The sequence below is a fragment of the Rhinopithecus roxellana genome, chromosome 16 (genome assembly GCF_007565055.1).
Source record: "Rhinopithecus roxellana isolate Shanxi Qingling chromosome 16, ASM756505v1, whole genome shotgun sequence".
Lineage (NCBI taxonomy): Eukaryota > Metazoa > Chordata > Mammalia > Primates > Cercopithecidae > Rhinopithecus > Rhinopithecus roxellana.
The window spans coordinates 49,359,214-49,376,017 of record NC_044564.1 but is presented as its reverse complement, the minus strand read 5'-3'; the positions used below and the strand labels follow the sequence as shown (position 1 = coordinate 49,376,017).

At 40.4% G+C, this 16,804-nt stretch overlaps 1 protein-coding gene across 3 annotated transcripts in view; it reads left to right on the top strand.

The window, feature by feature from the left end:
• Nucleotides 1-16,804, top strand: part of MAMDC2 (MAM domain containing 2) — a 183,668-nt gene that overhangs the window by 102,933 nt on the left and 63,931 nt on the right. The gene's annotated exons all lie outside the window — the stretch shown is intronic.

Sequence of the window (16,804 nt, the reverse complement as noted above, 5' to 3'; positions counted from 1 at the left end):
GCTTTAAGGTTAACAACCTAAGGCTCTAGCTGAACACAGGATGAGAAAGTCCATTAAAAAATATAGAACCAACACCGCCCTAGCCAGAGAGAATTTACATAAGGTAACCATCAGCATCTGATTTTGATAGAAATGAGAATATAAAAAGAGATATTTATTGCAGCGGGAATGGAAAAGAAAGCTGTAATCTCTCAAGCTTAGCAACTCATAAACTTAAAGAAGTTTTACAGATGCAATAAATTCTGCCACTGCAACTCAGAATGAAACCAGTGTGGAAAAAATCCATTTTGTTTCAACCTGTGTCAGTCAGTCGGCAAATATCTCTTGAGTATCCTGTCTGTGTAAGAAAGGGTCCCAAAGAAAAATAAGAAAGTGCTGTCCTTCAAACAGATAACTCACAGAGTGGTAGCTCAATAAACATTGTTGAATGAAGGAATGAATGAAGGAATCAATCAATCAATCAATCAGACTATCACATTCCAATCCAGGAGTTACCTGAAGTGCAGGCTCCCCTGGGGAAGCTGCAAACTTGGGGGAGCAGTAGAACCTGCACAGACATTCATAGCCTGAACTTCTCTTGGTTACAACCATCTGGATAGAATCATAGCTGTGTCCATCTATAACTTCCTGCTAAAGAAATCTAGTACACCACTCCTATCACAATGTTGCCTGGTTACTTTTAGTCCATTACAAAACCTGCCAGGACATCATTAAATCTTTACCATGGTTAATCAAAGACCTCTGAAAATTTTTTGTTTCCATTGCTAGGTAAGAAGAAAAACTATTTTCCATTGCTAGGCAGGAATGGCATGGCAGCCTCCTTGACTTACTGATTTCTAAAAGAGTTAAACTAATTTCTAATACCTCTAGCAGAGTAGAAGCATCTACGTTTTACCACAATCTTACAGAAAAGTCTTCTTTTTATTTATATGCTAATTAAGTAGATAGTGTTGTAAGTATTCCTTGTGTAATTCTATCAGTCTTTGATCACCTAACTAAATTGAGATATAATGCTCAGCTCCCTGGATGAGAGAGGAAGCAAACAGGTGTTTCTGGTACCATGTTTCTACCCTTAACTTAGACTCTTGCTCTTTAAGCTCATTGCCTAGACAATATCAAATAATTTTTGAATGAGCCTTTCTTCCTATAAATGTCATCTTATAGATGGACTCTTGCAGCAGCATTATTGAACTCTCCTCTTTGATTTATTAGTCCTGGAGAAATCCAAGTTTCTCTGCACCTCTTAGGGATCCCAAAGGCCTAACTTGAGTTCCCATTACCAATTATTTAACTCTTGCAAGTAGTTATAGTAATACACACATACATGCATGTACACACACACATGCACACACACACACACACACACACACACAAATACCAGAGTCCCAAAATCAGGGGTGCACCAAAAGTAATGGAATCTTTGTTATACTCTATGTCCTATTTTGCTGATTTTTTTTAAAAGGAGGATATAATAAGCATTTTATTTATTCATTTGGCTTTATTTATTTATATATATATTCATCCATTTTCTTTACTCACCCAGTGTTTATTAGGTACATGCTCAGTACAAGGAATATAAAAATGAGGCTCAGATCCTACCCTTGAGGAAGAAGAGATCACAGATGGTAGAAGATTAAGATACATAAGCAACTAATTACCATGCAATGTCATGTAAAGCCCACGGAAGGGCTACATAAAAAGATAGAGGAGTAGTTTTACCAGTTGCTGTAAAAAACAATGGCAAACAGAGACCCAGCTGAGCCACTGTTTAGACGGTTAAAATTCAGGCCATGGTGGATTCTAACTCCTGCTCATCACTCCACTCATTTCACCCCACCCCACTTTATCCTCTATTGACAAACATGGGTTGTTTAGGAATCTGCCCATTCCTTTATAGTGAGTCTCTGCTTATACCTGAATTGGTGCACACCTCCTAGCAGATAACAGTGCCCCTGGGAATTTGCCCTTTTCTTTTCTGGAGGCCAACTACCAAGCTGCCCAGCAACTGCACAGTTCCCCACAACCACTTAGGGAAAAATGGATCTAGACCCAGTGGGGGCGGAGGAGTTCTTACAGCACTCAGAAAGAACGAGTTATGGATTCAACCCCAGTGCAGATGAGGAGACAGTACAGTTCAACACTAGAAAACTCTGGCTACCTGTCTCAAAGTGGCCCTTAGTTCTTGGCAGGTCCCTGTTACACAGAAATAGCTTCTCAGAGAGTAAAAGACCATTTGACATCCACCATAGAAATATGCATTGGATAAGGCAGGAAACTGAAGTTCACTTACTTATATAACATATACAGGTTGAAATAAACACACAAAAATATATTTAAGACAAGGGATAAAATGAGAAGTCAGAGTTTCCCTCACTAGTCCCTACTGCTGAACTCAAAATTCTACTTCCAGCCAGGTGTAGTGGCTCACACAACACTCTGGGAGGCTGAGGCGAGTGGATCACCTGAGGTCAGGAGTTCGAGACCAGCCTGGCCAACATGGCAAAACCCCATCTCTACTAAAAAAGATTAAAAATTAGCCAGGCATGGTGGCACGTGCCTGTAATCCTAGCTACTCATTAGGCCAAGACAGGTGAATTGCTTGAACCCAGGAGGTGGAGGTTGCAGTGAGCCAAGATCACGCCACTGCACTCCAGCCTGGGCAACAGAGCAAGACTCCATCTCAAAATAAACAAACATTAAGACTAACTGCCTCATTTGGTTGGGTGTGGTGGCTCACGCCTGTAATCCCAGCACTTCGGAAGGCCAAGGCAGGCATATCACCTGTGGTCAGGAGTTTGAGACCAGCCTGGCCAACATGGTGAAACCCCATCTCCACTAAAAATACAAAAATTAGCCAGGCTGGGTGGTACACACCTGTAGTCCTAGCTTCTCAGAAGGCTGAGGCACAAGAATCGCTTGAACCCAGGAGGTGAAGGTTGCAGTGAGCCAAGATCATGCCACTATATTCCAGCCTGGGTAACAAAGCGAGATTCCATCTCAAAATAAATAAATAAATATTTAAAATTCACTTCCACCTCTTGTTTTTCTGATGGTTTTTCTTCCTGATTCACTGATGGCTTCCTCTATAACTCTAAATATATTTCGACCTCCATTTCTTGATTCATTCACCTTAACTGTGTTGGCTGACTCCCTACTATGAAAGAGAAGGAACTTACACTATTCCTTCTATTCTTCCTGCTTTTCTCTCTCTTCCTCATAATTTTTCGTTTTGTTTTTATTTTGAACATTTTTCTTGGTTCTACAACTTTAGTACACTAAACCATCTATTTTTGGATCCATAAACTTTAGACAATGTCTCTTGACACCCCACCATGTTAAAATGAAGAAATCTCTCCGACCCCGCTTTTCCCTTCACCTCTCTTACCCCCTTGACTTCCCAAATTCTCCCAGATACACAATTACTGAACTTTCACATTGTTATGGCTTAGAACATTTATATTTCTACAGTTAAGCCTTCTGTGCTTTGCTTGTGGCATGATTTCCCTATGAGGCCCCCCTTGGCATTTTGAAGAGGACAGTTGTGCCTTTGTGGTGAGAACATTTATCACCTTCCTGGATGTTTAGCATCTGTGATTATTGCAAAAACCAAAATTATTTCTACACATTTCCAAATGGTCCTAGAGGTGTCATCCTATCCTTGGATGAGAACCATTGGTCTTTAAATTGAATCTGACAATTGAAATTAAAAACCATCCTCACCTGCCATTCATTCTTGCTCCCTGCAATCTGTCTTTGTCCAGCAGTAGAGTTAACAAGCTGCAACCCTCCCCTGCAGGGACCATTTGGCTTCCTTTTGCTCTTAGAGAAAAGGCATGCTCTAGCATCAGCCACCTCCCCAGGTTTACGTCTTGCATTTTCCATTCTAATCACACTGAGCAATCAGTTCCTGGGACACACTCTGCTCTCTCCTACCTTGTATTATTGCATTCCCTGTTGCCTCTGCCTACACTCTTCTTATTTAGATCTCAGCTTAAACCTCACTTCCTCACAGAATCCTTCTTTGACCCCACTCTCCATGCCTATACAGCATGGCGAGGTTAGGGTTCCCTGGTATCCTATGCTTCCCTTCCATCATCTTGGAGACAGCATAACATAGTGATTAGGAGAACAGACACAGCCATCTCTCTAGTTTTAAACCCCAAGTCTGCCACTTGCTAGCTTTGCAATCAGAGTCAGTTTTCTTAATTTCTCTCAATTTTCCATCTGGGACCAAAAACCTAGCAATGTACTTGGCACTCAGTTGGTGCTCACTAATTGTCTGTTGACTGATTGTCACATTCTGACTTTTGAGCAGGGATTATTCACCTTCATTAAAATCACCTGGGGAGGGCCAGGTATGGTGGCTCACACCTGTAATCCCAGCATTTTGGGAGGCAGAGACAGGTGGATCACCTGAGGTCAGGAGTTGGAGACCAGCGTAGCCAACATGATAAAGCCCCATCTCTACTTAAAAATATTTTAAAAATTAACCGGGCATGGTGGTGCATGCCTGTAGTGTCAGCTACTCGGGAGGCGGAGGCAGGAAAATTGCTTGAGCCCAGGAGGTGGACAGAGGTTTCAGTGAGCCAAGATTTGTACTCCAGCCTGGATGACAGAGCGAGACTCCATCTCAAAAAAAAAAAAAAAATCACCTCTGGAGCTTTATAATGCTGATGTCCAAGTATTACCCCAAACCAAGGAAAGCAGACCCTGAGATGGAGACTTATTTGCAAGAAGTTTATGAGGTTTGCTCTTGGGATCACCACTGAAGGAAGGGAAGGAAAGGAAGCAGGATCAGGCGATCAGGCAGGAGAAGCTGTCAGGCTGCAGTGCATTCTCAAGGAAGTCTTCAGCTGACCTACAGGGAGCTCTGAAACTCGTGTGGCCTTTCAGAGTTGTCCTGGGTTGAGCAATGTTGTCTTTACAGTCCCATATTGATTGGTCATTGGATGCTGGCTACCTCAGGAAGAGGGTATTGCCTTGAAATGCCCGGCAACTTTCCACAGATGACTTAACAAGTCGAGTGCTGTCCACTGGCTACACTTTCAGCAACTGGGAGAATAAGCCCTTATTTCCTGAAGGATCAGTTGGGTGGTGCATCTACTCTACTGATTAGGTCAGAATCTTTTGCTGTGGGGCCTGGGAATCAGTATTTTATAAAGTGCACCAGGGTATTGTAACATCCAACATAGAGAACTATTGCTCTGAATAACTACAAAAGTTATTTTATAAAAGCATAATATTTTATAAAAATATAATATTTTACAAAAGTAGTATAAAAGCAGAAAAGAAGAGAGCAATAAGAAAGACTGTGTGTTTCAGGCTCATATGCAGCTGAGCTGCACTGAAACTAGGCATGGTAGCCCAGCAGATTCTGTGGCAGCCAAAGGCCTGTGCAAGGATGTGTCTGTGTAGTGTCCCTGCCCAGGTCCCCCTCCCTGAAGTGCTGGGAGATGTTCCTGTGACCATACAGCTGGGTAGGAACAGAGTTAGATGAATGGTCTTCCTGCCCCTAGGTAGCTTTTTCACTGTGAGAGACTCACCCCTGTCAAAGCTTCAGAGATCAAGAGTTTTCCAGAGTTATGACACCCAAACCTAGGCTATTGTTTTTCACATGTGGTTTCTGTCTACAGAGAGTACATGTTTCTCCAAAAATTCTTGCCATTGAGAAAGGAGTTTTAAGTCACAGAGCATCCAAATAAGCATACGGCCAACACTTGCTAGCTGTTACAGTCTGTCTGGAAGCTTCATATTGGCTGTTCTGGATGGTTTAATAACTCAGTATCGACTTTACTTCCAGATTGATGACAGTTTAAGAGAATTTTCTGAACCTATTGAGCTTAGCATACATTTTTTAATAGTTGGAATTTCTAATGACTGAGTCCTGAAATGAACTTGCTGGAACTTCTAGAAGGTTCAGAGTTCAACCTGGGTCAGAACAAGGGACAAGCTGGCCGTTTTATCAAGTACCTACTTTGTGCTGGGCAGCACATGCTCTCTTGTTTAGTCCTTAATACGCTACAGTAACACCAAATTTAGGGGAAGAAACTGAAGTTTCAGGACATTTAAATAGTTTGATTCCTCCTGTTTCATTGCCACTCTTCCCCAAATTCCAGATGAAACCCTTTAGTGACACCCCTAAAATTCATCTCAAACATGTCCATTTCTCTCTCTCCAGCCACCACCCTAGTCTAAGCTGCCATCATTTCTTACTTAAATGACTTCAATATCTTTGTAGCTGGATCTTCTCTTCCACCTTACTCTTTCTATACTCCAGAGAGAGAGAGATCAGCAGCCAGAATCATTTCTTTGAAATGGAAATCAAATCTTGGCCCTCCCCTGTGTGTAACTGTTCTATGGCCTTCAGAATAAAACTTCATCCCATACTGTGGTTTTTGAGGTCCTGCACAGTTGGATCACTCCCCACTTTGCTGGCTTCCTCTGCTTTCATTCTGCCACAATCAGAGTCCCAGAGTCCACATAGTCACGTGGGCCTTCTCTCTGTTCCTTGAGTCCCAAGGCCTTTCCTGGCCCAGGGCCAGTGCTCTGCACAGGGGGTGCCTCCTTCCCCAGCCATTCCCATATCAAGCTGGCTCCCACGCTTCTATCCCAGGTCGAGTGCTTCCTCTCAGAAAGGAACATTCCTGACTGCCGCCCAGTTTGTAACCACTTTCTTCATACCCAGATTACTCCTCATTAGTTTGTCCAGTTTATTTTGTGTATAACATCCCAATCTGAAATGATCTCATTTGTTTGTTACTTGTTCATTGTCCATTTCTTTTCCTGTGAAGATATAGCATTCATGAGGACAGGGACCTTGTCGGTCTTGTTCATCTCTGTATCCACAGCATCTAGCACTGTGCCCTGGTGCAAAATAGGTCATGAGTAAAATTCTGTTCAATACATTTTGTTTTTACCTATGTGGTCAATGAATAAAAGAATGAATGAGTAGACTTTCTAAGGTTGGGAAGTGGCAGAGTTGGGGTCTGAATCATGGTCTAGTCAACTCTGAAGCCTGCCTTTTAGTGCACGGTATCTTTGGGTGGCCAAGGTCTCTCTCCAATCTTGGGGAAGGCCTGTTCTTGTGCACCTGGAGAAAATGAGGTTCCTCAAGCCTGCCTTGGGGTGTAGGTACCTTTTGTTATTTAATTCTCACAATACTCCTGTGAGGGAAGTAAAGTATTTCTTTTCAATGTCCTTGACATTTTAGAATGCAGTCTAGCTCAAGGTCTCCCAGATGATCTAGTAGAAACGAATGCCTAAACTAAGAGCCTGGCACACATGTGTCGCCTGCCTATGCTTTGTGACCTCTGAACCCATTTCTAAAGCGTGTCAGGTATGATTCTTCAGGGCCCAACTCAAAGACAGGACCTATTTTCATGAACATTATTTCCACCTCTCAGTGAGTTGTCACACGGGACCAGAGCGGAGGTGACTGAGCAGCAGCCCATGCAGAACTGTAAAGATGTCCAGCCTTTCAGCTTCTCTCCTCTTATTTCCCTCACTCTTGATGGCTGCCTTCTGCCTCCCCTGTGCCTTTCTGATGGCTCACTCTGGATGTTGCTTTACCTTGCTTTCTCCTATTTGCATTTACCCAGCCTGTTTTAAGGACAATGGGCTGATTATTAATAACCCCTTGCTGTCTTCCCTGGGTAGTTTAATCTTTGGCAGAAACTATAGGGATGAAGCAATGCTAAGAGTTTCCCTTAGACCATTCTAGCAAAGTAGCCTTACAGACAGATTCTGTGTGATATTATCACAGCTGCCAACAACAGGCTGTTGTTGTACACTCTCCAGCACTTCATTTGATGCCACAGCTCCCTAGGAAGGAAAGCAGTCCAGCACCATTTAACAGATGAGGAACGCTCAGGCAGAAAATTAAGGACATTGTTCAACATTACACAGCTATTAAGTGGCTGAACTGAGAAGCAGATCCAGGTCTTTTTGCCTCCAGAATTGATGCTTTTTACACTAAGCCTAGTGTAAAAAGCCCTCCCAGCCCTCGCCTGGCTGACATCAAAAGTGTAGGAGCAGGTGAGAAGGGGAGTCCAGCCCTAACTCTCAGGATTCCTGAAAAAAATTTAGACTTTATTTTTAACCTTCTGGTGTTTTAGTTTAGAAATAACTTTGGCTCCTAGGAGGGGTCAAAATTCAAGGTGCTTTAACATAGACAAAGGAAAGCTGTGGGTTAGAGGAAAATGTAGCATAATGCATAAGACACTTAGCTGTGGGTTAGAGGAAATGTAGCATAATGCATAAGACACTTAGCTGTGGGTTCCCTGGCACTTATGGCATTACAGTTTGAGCTAGTTATGTAACCTTTCTGAGCCTTACTTTTCTTTCATGTGTAAAATGGGTATACCAGGAGTATACCCATATATCCATAGTATATGGTAAAGATCAAAGACAATGCATCATATAAAGTTCTTAGCATAGTACTCACACATATCATTTATTAAATCTAGCTGAGCAGAGAAAGACTAATGAATGTTTTTTTCTTAGTCCTGATCCTCATAAAGTTTTATAGACAACATCTCTTTAATACGTGGATAATTCTATACCCTGATTTTTGCTGTGAAGTTCTTTAAACTAAAAATCAGGTCAGAGTTAAACCTTTATTTTGACAAGATGAGACTTTCTTAAAGAAATGGCTGCTTTTATACAATTATAAACAGCTTACAATAAAACTTTAATGTTTTAATTTTTTTTCTTCTTTTTTTTTATATTATACTTTAAGTTCTAGGGTACATGTGCATAATGTGCAGGTTTGTTACATATGTATACTTGTGCCATGTTGGTGTGCTGCACCCATCAACTCGTCAGCACCCATCAACTCGTCATTTACATCAGGTATAACTCCCAATGCAATCCTTTCCCCCTCCCCCCCCGCCGTGATAGGCCCCGGTGTGTGATGTTCCCCTTCCCGAGTCCAAGTGATCTCATCGTTCAATTCCCACCTATGAGTGAGAACATGCGGTGTTTGGTTTTCTGTTCTTGCGATAGTTTGCTGAGAATGATGGTTTCCAGCTGCATCCATGTCCCTACAAAGGACACAAACTCATCCTTTTTTATGGCTGCATAGTATTCCATGGTGTATATGTGCCACATTTTCTTATGAAATGGTCCTCTGGATCTGTTTTTGCTCTTTATGAAATAGAGAGCAGGTGAGACTTTCACACATTAAGGAGGATAACGAGGAGAGAGAACAATTCAGTCCAAAACACTTTTCCTAAAGGCCAAATATTAGGAAAGACTAGAGAGTGATCATCAGAAATTCCATAACAATGGATGCAAACATTAGCCCTTATATATTCAAATCCTTAGTTTATCTTTATGCTTGGTCACCCATGGTAACATACATATTAGATCCTGCAATGCCTTCTGGCCTGAAGCTAGCCTTTCCTTTAACAAAGATCGTTCAGTGGTCTGTTAATTAGAAGCACTGAGAGGAACGCGACATTGTATTCATTAAATATTTCTTTTGGAGAAAAATTGTTAAACAGTCCAAAAATGAAAATGACCAAAGGTATTCCATTTCACTGGGATCAGGCTTAATAATCAGCCCAGCAGTCATTAAAATCTTCATGGTAAATCCTTTTAAGTCTGTATCTTTACTCTGTCATAGGACTAAAAAAAAAAAAACTTCAAAAGTCATTTACGTATTTGAGAGAAAGCCCCCATCCAACCAGTTTTTAAAAATATAAATACATACTTTGTTTTTCACTAGGTGAGAATCTTGTGTCAGCCCTTCTCATCTTCTGTCCCATGGAGCACAAATCCCTTGAGATATTTCATTGAAAAAGAGTTCTGTTGTCAGATGAGTTTGTGGAACTTGGCAGACTGGATCTCTACTCCACACACATGAAGATTCACAAAGCACAGTAACATACTACAAACTCTAAATAAGGTCTACATTAAAGAATCCAGTTTAACCTTGTTAAAGGGTGGCAGTTTTATCAAAGCAATTAACCTAGAACCTTTGTCTTGTATAGCACCTATCACCATCATACTACTCTCATAGCACTTAATGCATTATGTTGAAATTGTCTACTTACCTATCTCCTTAGATGTAAGCTTCTGGAGAATATGGCTCCATGTTGTTGTTTTTTTAAATTCCTAATGTCAATGCAATTTCTGGAACAGAGTGGGTTCTCCTGTTAGTAACCCACTAAATAGTTAAGACAGAAAACTGTACTATGAATGAATAGGTGTTGATGGTAAGGAAGAACATAATTCCATCAAAGGAAAAAGGAAGATTAAATGTTTCTGCCTTTGGATAAGATAAACTGTAATCCCTTATAGCATAGCACCCAAGCAATTTGGCCTACAAGGGATTTTAGTGTGAATACTTAAAACCAGGACTACCTGGCTAGAGTGAATATTAGGACATTTATGGACATGTATATGCTGAGTCTGATTTGGAGTATATATATTGTTTTTTTTTTTCCAGACAGGGTCTCTGTTGCTCAAGTTGGAGCATGTCTGTTGCTCAGATTGGAGTGCAGTGGCACGATCATGGTTCACTGCGGCCTCCACTTCCTGGGCTCAAGCAGTCCTCCCACCTCAGCTTCCCAAGTAGCTTGGGTACAGACCCAGCTAATTTATTTTTCATTTTTTGCAGAGTCAGGGTCTCACTAAGTAGCTCAGGCTGGTCTCAAACTCCTGACCTCAAGCTGTCCTCCCACCTCAGCCTCCCAAAGTGCTGGGATTACAGGCACGAGCCACCATGCTTGGCCTGTTTTGGAGCTTTTTATGATGGTATTTACTAAAACCAAGAGCTGTGACTTTTCCCTTTGAAACAGCTTCCCATTCTTACACTGTGCCTTTTCCTATTCCCAAGAACCTAAATCAAGTTTTACCAGCCCCCATGCAAATCCCCTGATCCTTTCCCTGCCCCACAACAGAGCTTATCCAGCCTCCATTCTGTGATCATGGTCAATGATGCAGTTGCTTCCACATCATACCCTCCCCACCTGCAGGTCTTCCTGGCTTCTCCACCTTGGTCTTCCTAATGCCTGGAAACCCAGGGTAGCTTTCATCTTTACCCCAGTCTTCTCAGCACAGCTGGAGAAAATAAGACTAATCTCCACTGTCCCCTCCATTCTGCTGGGAAAGCCTTTTATGCATCTCATCTCTCACTGACTTTTCCTCATCCCCTATCTCAGATGTTCACATCTATTTTCACTCGCAAATTTCCAACTTGACCCTCCCTGCCCCATTCTTAGGATGTGATCTCATGGGTTCATCTCCCAAAGGATAAAGGCATACAACACAAGCTCCTTCGGTTCTGTTCCTCTCTGAATCTTCACCTGCCTCTCTCCATCTCCTGATCAATCTGACAAAAAAAGTATTATCCTTGCTCTTCATCAAAACCAACCTGCCCATCTAGGCATTTGATCTCATCTTCCTGCCTCCTCTGGGAACTTATTTCATAAATTATTCCCTCTCTCATAAATCTTCAATCTCCATTAGTCCTTTGCATACTGCCAATATATAAGTCTCCTGCATTCGACACAAATGAACAATAAACCTTCCTTTCATCTCAGTACCCATTTAAGCTGCCAATCCCTACCATTCCTTGGCCTCCAAACTTCTGGAATGATGCATCTTCAATTATTGTCTTCACTCCAGTGTGGTTTCTCATTCCTCAAATCCTTGTCTTCTGCCCTCTGCCTTCCTCCTCCAATGCTCCCTCAGCATTTATCAACCGCAAAGTATATCTCATTGATCTTGTTGCAGAAATCATTATACATACCCAAGGAAGTCCTATGCTTCTCTCAATGACCACCTCAAATGCTTCTTCCTCTTTGAATCTTATACAAGTCATTGACTTGGGTTTTACTTGTTGGAATGGTATTTGTGTAAGGAAGGAGCTCTAGTTCAGGAATATAAAGAGTTGGCCTGACTCTAGCATTTACTATGTAAATCAGAATGTCATGTCACCTTTATATGAAACAAGGACATGTTTCAAAATGACCTCTAGGTCTCTTCTACTTCCTGTTATATTTTTGGCATCTTAATAGCAGAAACTGTGTTTTAACATTGTGCAACACAGCTCTCGCTGGTAATTTTCTCTATTCCTTCATTTTCTCTTACAAAAATGTTTCCCTTTTAGGAAAAAAAAGTTGAAATTTAAGTCTTTGATTCAAATTTCCACTTTTAAAATCTTTTTAACTGTGCCCTTACAGAATGAAAATATGACTACATGTAAAATACCTAGGGTTCTGAAGTTTTAAAGGCAGCCCTAGAAATTCACTCAAATAGAAGAGCAAGTCTAGAAAGTTTCTGTAGAGATTTATAAATAGTTGGCTATTTAACAGCAAGACACCCTGCTATAAAGAGATTAAGGAAGCAGAAAACCAATGTGTAGACAAGATTCACGAAAGAAGGTGAATTTCCTATCACATTTCATGATGTCTGGGAACACTGGAAGAGAGCTGCTTCAGGATATTAATGTCCCAGCATTATTAAAGCAGAGCAGCTGAGAGCAAAGTAGAAATAGAAAGGCCATTAATTGCTGACAAGATAATCAACACATTATAGAGCACATAAAGGTGGCTTTGTACACAGAACAAGGAAAATTATACTGTCAAGTGGAGTAAGTTTTCATGTCAAAGAATAAAGGAGCTAAGTATGGAAAAGGAACCTACTCTTGAGTTTTTCAAGTTAAACCCAGCATCAGTTATGAGTACAAGAATTCTACATTGCTTTAAATGAGTAAGGCAGCCTGAGATATTCTTGTTTTCCTTCTGTTTCATTTCCTTTCAGTTATTTGTTGAGACCTTCTGTGTCTCATGCCAACTTATGAGAAAATTACTGGCAAGATAGATTAGAACAACTGGTAGTTGCTGACACATAGTTTACACGAACATAGTGTTTATGTCAGTCCATTCTTTCATGACTTTTCTGAGTAATTTCATGGAACATTGTTGGATCAGCAATTTGTTCTCACAGCAATATGGAGACATCTGAAAAGACAGACCAGGCATTCTTTCCCTACAGTTTTACTAATAAGCTTAATTAGGCAAACATTTATTCCAAAGTTTGTTTATGAACCTGAAAATACCACTTCCCTTCCCCACTTCCAAACTTCTATCTTGTGAATATTTCACAGACTTACAATCACTGCATTTTAAAGAAATATTTTCCTAAATTCTGGGTGATGCCACATTATTTTTTGATGCTCACATTGAGATTTTCTGGGGATCCTCTGGTTTTCTGAGCTCACAGAACAAATAAGTATTTGCTGGCCTCTAGAGCTACAAGCTCAGCTCACGCAATTAGAAATGGACAATTCACACATTAATAAAGACTCTCTAATTTCACCAGAGGAAACATACCTTATTTCCTTTTGCATAGATATCGCTACCTTTCCCTCCTTCTCTTGTATATCTTTCTCTGGATATTTTCTGCACTATCTGTTTAGCACTTACTTCTAGTAGAAGTCTCTCTCCAGTGAGTCCACAAATCACTTCCCCCTGGCATATCCCACCACGTCGCTGACAGTCCATGAGCTTTTACTTTTTGTTTAGTATCAGGTTACATGTGTATCTATAAAATGCTCAAAGAGAAATCACTATTTGTGGCCCTCCCATTTCATCTCAATCTTCAAACCAAGACATTTGGTTCTGCTTTATTCTTCAAATGAGGAATGCCACATAAACAAATCTGAAAGGCAAATGTCAAGCCAGAGGGGAAAAAAAAAGGTTGCAACATATGCAACAAAGTCTTAATACATTTAAAATAAATATATAAATCTAACATATTAATAAGCAAAAGGTAAACTAAGCAATAGGAAAATGGATAGGATATATACAGGCAAATCAGAAAAAAAGAAATATAACCAGAAAATAAATGCACAAATATATCCAACCTCATTATAATAAAAGACATTATGTTTTTAGACAGGGTCTTACTCTGTCACCCCGGCTGGAGTGCAGTGGTGTGATCACAGGTCACTGCAACCTTGACCTCCGCAAGGTCAGGTGATCCTCCCACCTCAGCCTCCCAAGTAGCTGCAACTACAGGTGTGCACCATCATGTACAGCTAATTTTTGCATTTTTTGTAGAAATGGGGTCTCACTATTACCCAGCTTGTCTCAAAACTCTGGGCTTAAGCGATCCACTCATGTATGGCCTCCCAAAGTGCTTTACAAGCATCAGCCACCACACCCAGCAAAAGAAATCGTTAATGAAAGAATACATTTGTCTATCAAAATATTTCAAAAACATAATACCCTGGAGTGTGATGTTTATATTAATTGCTGTATTTATACTGTATACTGTTTGTATTGTTCAATTTATTAATTAAAAAATCTTTCACTTTAGATGCATGTATAAATATATATACCCAATTTTATATATATATTTGGGTCTAAAGTGAAAGATTTACTTTTAAATATATATAACATATGTACATATAAATGTTTTCTGGTCTAAGTGAAAGATTTATTTTTCAATATATGTAATATATATGTATATATACATACTAATGTTTTCTAGTCTAAAGTGACAAATTTTTAAATTGATAATTGAATAAATACATTCAAATGTACATATATATGTATATACGGTGATGTATCACTTAATGACAGGGATACATTCCAAGAAATATGTTTGTTAGGCAATTTTGTCCTTCAGAGGACATCATATAATATTTATACAAACCTAGATGGTATAGCCTACTACACACCTAGACTGTATGGTATAGCCTATTGCTCCTGGGTTGTAAACTCATACAGCATGTTATTGTATTAAATACTGTCAAGAGTTACAACACAATGGTAAGTATTTGTGTATCTAAACATATCTAAAGAGAGAAAAGTACAGTAAAAATATGGCAGTATAATCTTATGGAACTACCATTTGTACATGCAGTCCATCATTAACTGAAATGTCATTATGCAGTGTATGACTAAATGTATATATATAAACATACATGTGTGCATGCATAATGCGTGTGCGCGCACGCGCGCGCGCACACACACACACATACACATAACATTACCCTGGAAAGGTGAGGATGCAAGGAAATAAGGATTATCATGTGCTCTTATATGAGGGTAAATTGGCACAATGTTTTAATAAAAATTTAATTACATGAATTAAAAAGAAAGCACTCAAACATGCATACTTTATGACATAACAATTCTACATCTGGGGATTTATCATAAGGAAATAATCATGGTTATGCACAAAGATTTAGCTATCATCATTCATTCCAGTAGTATTTGTAATACTGAGAAAGTGGAAACTACCATATTGTCTGTTATTAGGAGTTGGTTAAATAAGTGTGGCATAGGTTAAAAAGGGGTAAGAGTTATGTAAGCTTTAAACTGCAGCTCTTCTTCACCTCATGGATCTACACTTTGGCTTGGGAATCAATGAAAATCAGGCTAATTGTCTCTATGTCTCAGAGGTGGGTAGGGCAAAGTCAGCATTCTTATTAGCAGAGGATTGCTAAAAGTGCCTGCTGTCTTCTTCAGGCTCAGGAGGGGTTCATCTAGAGCAGAGTGAGCCCTTGAGAGGCAAGAGGAAGACCTAGATTCTTCCTTTTCTGCTGTTTGTGAATTACATTCTATAAATCTATCTTCTGGTAGGACTGACCTTTTTGTAACTCCATCCAAGTGAGCCACAACAATGACTCCAATTATAATGTCTATCCTTGGACATGACAATTAAATTGGTCTTTATGTTTTATTACATTACATTGGTCAGGGAAGTGTTTGACCGGGGGAACTCCCTATGGAAGGTGGGCCAGAGAGAAATCACATTGTATGTTTACCCCAGCACTGATTTTTTTTTTTTTACACAAAATCACAGGCAGCCTGGAGACCTATTAGAAATCACCAGACTGGCCGGGCACAGTGACTCACACCTATAATCCCAGCACTTTGGGAGGGTGAGGCAGACAGATCACTTGAGGCCAGGAGTTCAAGACCAGGCTGGCCAACATGGTGGGACCCTGTCTCTACTAAAAGTAAAAAAATTAGCCAGGCATGGTGGTGCATGCCTGTAATCCCAGCTACTCAGGAGGCTGAGACATGAGAATCCCTTGAATCCAGCAGGGACAGGTTGCAATGAGCTGTGATTGTGCCACTGCACTCTAGCCCAGGCAACAGAGTGAGACCCTGTCTCAAAAAAAAGAAAAAAACAGAGGTCACCAGACGGTCCCCTGCCCTCTTGAGGAGTACATGTAAAAATCAGGAAGGCATTTGCACCTATTTTCCTTCAGTGATAATGAAAGCTTTATGGGGTAATGAAATATAATAATGTCTTCATTATTAGGGTGTGGAGTTAGAGACTAAAACGTTAAAAATGTCTCTTAGCTTTGTCTAATATTCATTTTTTTCAGAGGCTTTTCTCATTTACTTTCCACTTGCATCTTCAACATTAATTGTGTAGGAATAGTCTTCTCTGTCCCACCATGAAAAGAACACGAACTTTGTAATCAGACAGACTTTGCTCTCAAAACAAGGGAGGGAAGTGAAAATGGGTACAAGTGAAGATGAGGGTGTAGATGTAGATGTCAGGGAAGCTGTGAGCATTCTTTTTTGGGGGCCTACATTTTCAGTACAGAGCAGGGCAGTGATGTCTTCAGCTAAGGGCGAGAAGGAAGTGGCTGAGGTGAAGGAAGAGCTGCTGTGGAGAGGAGGAGATACTATGGCTGGTTCGACATTAGCTAGTTCTGAAAATCAGCCCCAATCTATGTAAGAGTCAGGCTCCCGTGCTGAGTTAACAAAATACTCTATCAACAAATGTAAGGCAAAATGCCAGAAAGCTGGTTGTAAACACAGGTCAAAGA